We start from the raw sequence: 6,124 nt of genomic DNA, 5'->3' as shown, positions 1-6,124 counted from the left end.
GGGGGGGGGGGGGGGGGGGGGGGGGGGGGGGGGGGGGGGGGGGGGGCATGTCACATGGACCCTGGGAGGGGCTTTGTGGCCATATCAGTTTCATCAGAGGCAAAGGCAGGCTTGCTTGGAAGCCCAGGTGGCTGAGGTCCTGACCGCTGGAAAGCAGGTAACTGCGAAACCAGTTACGGATCGACTGGTAAAGACAGACACTGGGGAGAGTGCCTCTCTGCTACTGCCCATCAGGGCCTCCGAATGTGACCGAGGGGTGGCTCCTAGGCTCAAGGAAAGGCTCGGAATTGGGGGTAGGGCTCCTGGTCGTAAATGCAGTGGACTGGTAGAGACTGGACGTGTTGCACACTGAATTTTCCTGCGTCAGGAGGAGATAACTCACAGCGGATCCCGGGGGAATCAGGAGGTGAATGCCTGGAAATGGGGAGCCGAGCCCATGTTGGTTACGGCCAATTGCAAAAGAGGCTGGAGGTCATGTTTGCGGATGCACTGACCGCTTCAGTGGAAGTGACAGGGAATCTGATGGACTGGCCAGTGAAAACTGAGGTATCGGTAGAAGTGAGGCAGGAACACCGGGACTGGACGAATGGGTGGGTGCCAGCTGGTCAGAGGACAGGAGCTGGGTTGCGGAAGGGCAGAAGCTTGCTTTAACAAATTGCCCACCTAGAGCAGCATGTTCACGTCTGCTCCCGTGAACGAATATACGTAATTTGACGTGCCTCCCAACTACCGCCTCTCCCGAGGCAAACCATGCACTGTTCAGCCTGATGCTGGTGACTCCTCCCTGGAATGTGTGACAGAGAAAAGACTGGCCAGGATGAGTGGAAGAAAGGGCACCGGAGAGCAAAAAGGCAGGGCCGGTGTCCCTTCTGCAGTCCCTTTGGGATATCCGCACCTGGTTGCAGGTGTTGGGGACCAGATGTGCCCCTGCACTCTGCGGGCACAGCTCAGGACTGCAGATGCTCCTTGCCAGCGGCCCGGGGACCGCCGGGGCTTGGGGTCTACAGCCCCCTCGGCACCTGGCCCAGGGCCGTAGCTGTGGCCATCCCTGCCTCTGGGTCCACTGGCCATTTGTCCCGGGGTCAGAGGAAGCAGATCTCCTCAGAGCCCAGCACTGGGGCAAGCTGCGTCTTGCTGCGGTGGGGGCCTGGCTCGCTCTAGGTCAGTGTAAGAGAGAACCTGACGGAGGGAGGGTATGAGGTTGGCTCTTTCCTAAGGAGACTGGTGCAAGTCCTGGAGCAAGACAGACCTCCTTTGTGGCGGTCCTGGAAAAGCGTGAGTCCCAAGCATCACAGGCCGGGTTGCAAAATGTCCTGAGGTGGGGGCGGATGGAGTGCCCTAATGTGCCCAGATGCCATACCCCACAATATCCCTTCCATGCAGGCGGGTTCTCTTCACCTCTTTTTACAAATTTTACAAATTGCAAACAGCATTTAACCCTTAGAACCTTGCTCAGCTCCCCCATGTGGCAGTGCAGCCAGGATTTGAACCCAGGCTGCCTGATTGCAGAGCTCACGCATTCACCACCTGACTATGGTGCCCCCTCATCATTTAGGCATCACGGACGACCATTTTTATAGTCAGGCGCTCAGCACCTTGGCACTCCTCTAAGCATCATACACGCTGCCTACTAGGTCTGAATTGGTAGCACTCATAAGGCACCCACAGGCCACCCTGGGTTCCAGTGTCCTCAGAAGGTGTAGGACAGAGATCAGCGGTTGCCAGCATATCCCGTGGGGCATTTGTCTTAGCCTTGTGGCAAACCACACAGCTGACCGTGAGCGTTCTCTCCCGGGTGCAAGGACCCAAGCTGCACTGCAGTTGGGCGCAGAATCCACTCTGGCTTAAAAGTCTGTGTCCCAAGGCATAATCTCTTGTGGTAACTCCTTAACCCTGCTTTGCCTTGGGATGAAGGAAATTCCCTCCGATTCCTACCGTACCGAGGGATTTTTTTGAAAGCTATGTTAAGCCTCATCAATTACTTCCCCCACAGCTTTGAGATGTGCGTATTCTCTCAATGTGGTGAATTACACTGATTGATTTTAAATATTAAACCAACTTCGAATTCCTGCTACAAATTCCATTCGGCCATTCTTGGTTACCTTTTTGCATTTGACAAGTTTTGATTTCCTAAAAGATTAAAGATTGTCATACCTGTTTTCATGAGGTATATTAATCTGTACATTTCTTTATTATTATGTTTTGGTATGAAGGTGGTATTAACCTCATAGAATGAATTAGGAGAGTCTGTCCCCTCTCTATTTTCTGAGAGTTTGTGGAACACGGGTAAAATAGCTTATGTGTATGATGAGATTCACCAGGAAAACTATTTGCCTCTGCAATTTTCTTCCTGGAAAGGTGTCTATAATCACTTGTTATCCTTTTAACAATTCCTGGTCTGTAGCAATGCCTCCTTTTGCCCTGATATTGGTAGTAATTTGAATTTTCACTTCTGATGTTACGATTAGTCTCAGTAGACATTTATCAATCTTATCAGTCTCTTAAAAATCTAACTTTAATGTTGTTGATTTCCTGTGCTGTCTATTTTCTATTTCTGATTTCTGTCATTTCTATCTTGGGTTTAACTTGCTTTCTGTTTCTCTGGTTCTAGGATGGAAACTTGTTATATCTTAGTGATTAATGTAAACAGTTGAAGCTGTAACATTCTCTTAGGCCCTGTTTAACCACATTCCATAAAGTTTAATTTGTTCCACTTTGATTACTATTCATTTCAGACTGTTTTCTAATTTTTTGGTTGTTTCTTCTTTGATGCATTGGTCACACAACCATCTGTTTTATGTTATTTTTAAATAATTGCAGATTTTGTGGATACTTTATTAGTTTCTGCTTTAATTCCACCGTGTTCAGGAAAAAACCCTCCCTATATGGGTTCAATCCTTGGAAATTTGTTGATACTTAGTTTTTGGCCCCATATAGGCCAACTTTATGAACACTCCACGTTCACTACTATTTCAGCTACTGTTGGATATAGTGATTTACAAATGCCACTAAGTCAAGATAAATCTTCTGAACTCTTACTTGCTTTCTGTCTACTTGGTCTGACAACTAGTGAGAAAGAAGCGTTAACGTCCCCAGACACGATTGTAATTTGTGCGTTATCCTTTAGTTTGGTCAGTTTTGGCCTTACGTATTGAAAGCCTGCAATTAAGTTCCTGGACATCTTTATTTATATCTTCCCCATGAACATTTTTTTTTTTAATTTTTTTTCCCAACGTTTTTTATTTATTTTGGGGACAGAGAGAGACAAAGCATGAATGGGGGAGGGGCAGAGAGAGAGGGAGACACAGAATCGGAAACAGGCTCCAGGCTCCGAGCCGTCAGCCCAGGGCCCGACGCGGGGCTGGAACTCACGGACCGCGAGATCGTGACCTGGCTGAAGTCGGACGCTTAACCGACTGCGCCACCCAGGCGCCCCCCGATGAACATTTTTAAGTGTGCAGACTACCGCGGTACAAAATGCACTTTGTGTGCATCAGAGCACATGGACTGAAGCTCACGGCAGCAGTGGTTGTAACCAAATAACCAGTGGGTGTGTTACTGGTAACAGGGCGGTACAAAGGAGCATCAGCAGCGGAATGAATAAATCGCTAGCTAAACAGCAATGAACATGGATACTGCACATACACCCGAGATAACATGGGTGCGTCTTATGTTTACTTTGACCAAAAAGAGCCCATAAATTATAATTCCCTTCACATAGAGGTCAGTAACAGCCACGACGAAACCATATTCTTGGGACTCCTACCCAATAGGAAAACCTATCCAACAAGGAAGGTAATACCGACGTTCCAAGTCAGGATATGGAAATCCTCTTGGTGTTGGGGGAGGAGCACACGGTGACTGGGATGGAGTTGTCAGGACTATGGACATGACTAATATTCCTCAGAATGTGAGTCTATTTGGAGATAGAGTTTTTGAAAGGTAATGAAGGTAAAAGGAGCTCATATGGGTGGACCCTAATCCAATATGACTGGTGTTCTTATCAGAAGAGGAGATTAGGACACAGACAACACGGACTGAGGGACAACCCTGTGAAGACACAGTGACAAGGTAGCTTGTCTGCAAGCCAAGGAGAGAGATGTCAAAGGAACCCAAACCTGCCAACACTTTAATCTTGGACTTCTAGCCTCCAGCGCTGTGAGAAAAGAAATCTCTGTTGTTTAAGCCACCCGATCTGTGATAGTTTGTCACGGCAACCCTAGCGAACTTATGCACATACTAAGAGTTTCTCTAAGAGAAACTTGGGACAAATAGAAGTGTATTCTTACAGAAGTGCAACCGTATGGAATCCAACTTTTTCATTCACAAATATGTGAATTTTAATGCAGCTAAGAAAATACCTGACTGATTGCACGGAAACCAAGAGCTAGAGTTACGTAAATGTAACACTTAAAAAAGAAAGCCTGGATATTGGGCTTCAATCCCAGGTCCTTTACAGATGAGATCTCTGTTGTCACGGACAGGGGTAAGACGTCAAGCCAGGATTCATTCCTCACAGACCCAGCATGTAAGCCTCCAGGTGACTATCAAGTGAAACAGAGAAAATACCCATATAGGTAAGTAAAAATGTCTCCAAAATGATTCACTTGCTTTCAAAAACCAGGGAAAATCTGCATTATTTAGAAGCAAAGTATTATGATTCAGGTCTTTGTTTGGAACTTAGACAAACCATAATCGGAGTCAAGCTGTGCTGTGTAAAGGTGACTGGCATCTAGAGCCTGTAACAGTGACGTGAAGATACTCGTTAGCTGAGTTGTGTGGAAAATTATTACATACAAATAATTTCAGACCTACTATTGGCTCTGGTCATGATCTCGTGGTTCGTGAGCTCGAGCCCCGCGTCGGGCTCTGTGCTGACAGCTCGGAGCCTAGAGCCTGCTTCGGATTCTGCGTCTCCCTCTCTCTCTGCTTCTCCCCCACTCACACTCTGTCTCTCTCTTTCAAAAATAAACGTTAAGAAAATAAAAGCATTAAAAAAATTGATAAAAAATTTAAAATATATATATATAAATCTGCTAAAGAAGCTGTAGATATATCTATATGTTTTGATATAAACAAATGTATACATCAAAGGGAACATGTAGATTGAATTTTGAAACCCATGATTATTTTGCCCCAGGTGTGACTCCCATGAATGCTGTGTTATGTGGCAAATGAGATTTTGTATATGTCAGTAAATTACTAATCAGTTGATCTTCAAATAAGCTTTGCCTGGATTATCTGGGTGGACTTATTCTAATCTCAGGAGCCCTCAAAAGCAGAGTAGTTTCTTTGGCTGGTTGATCAAAAAGGAAGTAAGAGAGATTCAATGCATGAGAGAAGCCCTCGACCCACTGTTGTGGCTTCAAAGTCAAGGAGGACGCATGGAAACCCTGAGCAGGACACGAATTCTGAAAATAAAAACAAAACCGTGATTGCGGAAGATGGCCCAGGGCCCCAGATGAAAACTGTAGCCCCTGCCAATACCTTGAGTTTGTCCCTGTGAATTTTTATTCAGAACGTCCAGCAGAGCCCTCGAGCTTCTGATCAGGAGTTCAAGTGCTCAGAGACCGCAAGGTAATAAATCATGTGTTTTCAACCACAGAATTTGTGGTCATTTCTCTTTTAGAGCAGTGACCGAAAACAAATACAGGGATAGACCCGCGACAAGAGGAAAGAACTGAGACAGAAGAATGATATGAGGTGGGACCAACGTGGATAAGGAAACTGCTTCACTTTCTGTGGCAAAATACATTAGGTTAGGGTATAATTTACACAGGACGCCTCATCGCAAAATCACTCCTGTGTGAACCGGGCCAGCCACAGCAACTACAGAGAGCCAATAATCTCTACCATACCTGGCATTAAAAACAGTTTTGCGGGGCGCCTGGGTGGCTCAGTCGGTTAAGCGTCCGACTTCGGCTCAGGTCACGATCTCGCAGTCCGTGAGTTCGAGCCCCGCGTCGGGCTCTGGGCTGATGGCTCAGAGTCTGGAGCCTGCTTCCGATTCTGTGTCTCCCTCTCTCTCTGCCCCTCCCCCATTCATGCTCGGTCTCTCTCTGTCTCAAAAATAAATAAAACGTTAAAAAAGAAAAAAAGATTTACAAAAAAAACCCAAAAAACG

Source organism: Panthera uncia (genome assembly GCF_023721935.1).
Source record: "Panthera uncia isolate 11264 chromosome E2 unlocalized genomic scaffold, Puncia_PCG_1.0 HiC_scaffold_19, whole genome shotgun sequence".
Taxonomy (NCBI): domain Eukaryota; kingdom Metazoa; phylum Chordata; class Mammalia; order Carnivora; family Felidae; genus Panthera; species Panthera uncia.
The sequence above is the reverse complement of the archived record's forward strand: the minus strand, read 5'-3'. Positions refer to the sequence as shown.